Source organism: Orycteropus afer, unplaced genomic scaffold (genome assembly GCF_000298275.1).
Source record: "Orycteropus afer afer isolate SDZICR_OR568_19922 unplaced genomic scaffold, OryAfe1.0 scaffold00079, whole genome shotgun sequence".
Classification (NCBI taxonomy): Eukaryota; Metazoa; Chordata; class Mammalia; order Tubulidentata; family Orycteropodidae; genus Orycteropus; species Orycteropus afer.
The window spans coordinates 7,399,540-7,402,404 of NW_006921666.1; positions in this window are offsets into that span (position 1 = coordinate 7,399,540).

Consider the following 2,865-nt stretch of genomic DNA (forward strand, 5'->3'; position numbering starts at 1 on the left):
GTCGTATGGAAAATGAATTTGCTCTGTAAACTTTCACCCAAATCACAATAAAATTTTTATTAAAATTTACTAGAGGGGTTCAATAGCAGATTTGAAGTGGGAGAAGAAATAATTAACAAACTTGAAAGAATGAAGAAAAATGAACAGAGCCTTGGAGAAATATGGGTAGAAATGTACTCATCAAGCACTCCAGCCTATGTGTAAAGAAGGCAAGAAGAGAGAGAGGGGAGCAGAAAAAATATTCTAAGAAATAATAGCAGAAAATTTCCTGAATTTATTGAGTAATACTCTACACACCTAAGCTCAGTAAACTTCAAGCAGGATAAACATAGAGATCGATAAATAGAAAATTTATAGCTTCCACTAACTTGAGACCAGAAGAACATGGTGCCCAGCTACCACCACCAATAGCTCTGACTGGGAACAGAGTAGAAAGTACCGGATAGAGTGGGAGAAAAAGATAGAACAAAACTCAGGTTCATAAAAAAGACCAGACTTACTAGTCTAATAGAGACTGGTGGAACTCAGAGACTATGGTCCTAAGATACTCTTCTTAGAACTTAAGCCACTCCTGGAGATTACCTTTCAGTCACATAAAAGATAGGCCTATAAAGTGAACAGTAACACCCAGGAAGAATGTTGCTTAAATTAAAGAAGTAAATGCTGCTCATACCAATCAACTATATGAGACCAAAAGGGCAGCATTTGTCCAAAAACAAAGTTAAGAAGGCAGGAAGGTGCGGGAAAACTGGGCAAACAGAAATGGGGAACTCAAAGTGCAAATTGGGAGAATACTGACACATTGTGGAGATTGCAACCAATGTCACAGAACAGTCCGTGTATAGATTGCTGAATGGGAAACTAATTTGGTTTATAAACTTTCACCTAAACCACAATAAAATATTTTAAAAAATAAAAAAGAAGAAAATTTATCGTAAAAATGTTAAGGCAAAGAGGAGAAAATCTTGAAAGCAGCAAGAGAAAAAAGGACTCATCACTTACAAGGATACCCTAATAAGATTAACAGCTGACTTTTCAGCAGAAACAATGGAGGCTAGAGGGCAGTGGGATGACATTTTCAAAATTCTCAAAGAAAAAAGAAAGAAAAAGTCAACCAAGAACCCTATATGGAGCAAAAGTTATCTTTCAAAAATGAAGGAAAAAACCCCAAAACTTTGCCAGGTGAATAAAAACTGAAAGAATATGTTGCTAGCAGACCTAACTTATAAGAAATACTAAGGGAAGTTCTTTTAACTGATAGCAAATAACCCCAGATAGTAATTCAAATGCACATAGAAAAACAAAGAAAATCAAAATAGGTAATTTTGTACTCCTACTGGGTGGGCAATCTACTTCTGTAGTGATATCACCTCAGAAACCGAAAGAGGGGTCACTATGAGTCAGGTCCAACTCCATGGCACATAACAACAACAACTCCTGAATTATCAATTATTTTGTTATCTGACATTTTACATTTACAACAAGAGTAAAAAATCTAGTATCTGACTATTTTGCATGTTAATGACGTACTTCTGGCAGCAATGAACACCAAAATGTGAGCAAGAGTAACACTACCTGTGATGGTTAAACTTATATGTCAATTGGGCTGGGTCATGATTCTTAGTGGTTTGGTAGTTATATAATGATATAATCATCCTCCATTTTGTGATCTGATGTGGTCATCCTCCATTTTCTCATAAGGCAGATTTTTCCATAAGGACCTGGTCTTTGGAACCTAACCATGTTGATAACTGAGGAGTGGGAATATTATAAAAATAAGTATAAATATATCTCTCTTTTCTTCTCATAAAGAGTTCTGGTGGTACAATGGGTAAGGTATTTGGCTGCTAAACCAGAAGGTCAGCAGTTCAAACACACCAACTGCTCCACAGGAGGAAGATGAGGCAATCTACTTCTGTAAAGATTTACCTGCTTTGGGGGTTGATGTGAATTGGAATTGACTCGATGGCAGTGGGTTTGGTTTGGATTTCTTCTCACAATGATTTAAAAAGCAATTGTGTAAAACATATGTGCATAATGTATTGTTGGTCCTATAGCATATAAATATGAAATATATGTGTATTTGCCATTAACAGCACAAAGGAAGTGATAGATTACAATTCTGTGGGTCGGCACACCCAGTGTAGCCACTTTGCTCTGTGGGCCAGAAAGGCCACCATGTTATCTTTGCCAGTCTCCAGTTCTGCTGCCTCCATTTGTCTGCTACTGCTGCTGACTGTCTCATGGCTTTTCCAGTATTACATCTCTGTCTCCTGGATCTAGAGAGGTTCTCAGCACTGGGACCAAAGGAATCACTTCATTCCTGGCTCTTCTTCTTGACAGTAATGAGGTCCCCCTTCCTGCCTCTGGGAAGGTTCATTTTAAGCCTAGCGGGATGGCAAACCTGACCAATGTCCTCATTAGGGTACTGTACACCTCACTTGCACGGTCACATCCCCAGAAGGGTGTTGTTGTTGTTAGGTGCCATCAAGTCATCTCCGACTCAGCAACCCTATGCACAGCAGAACAAAACACTGCCTGGTCTTGTGCCAACCTCACAATCCTTGCTATACCTGAGCCCATCATTGCAGCCACTGTGTCTATTCATCTCGTTGAGGGCCTTCCCCTTTTTTGTTGACCCTCCACTTTACGAAGTATGATATCCTTCTCCAGGGAATGGTTCCTTCTGACAACATGACCAAAGGAGGTGAGACAAAGTCTGCCTTCCAAGGAGCATTCCGGCTGCACTTTTTCCAGGACAGATTTGTTAGTCCTTTTAGCAGACCATGGTACTCTTAGCATTCTTCTCCAACACCACAACTCAAAAGCATCCACTCTTCTCTGGTCTTCCTTATTCATTGTCCA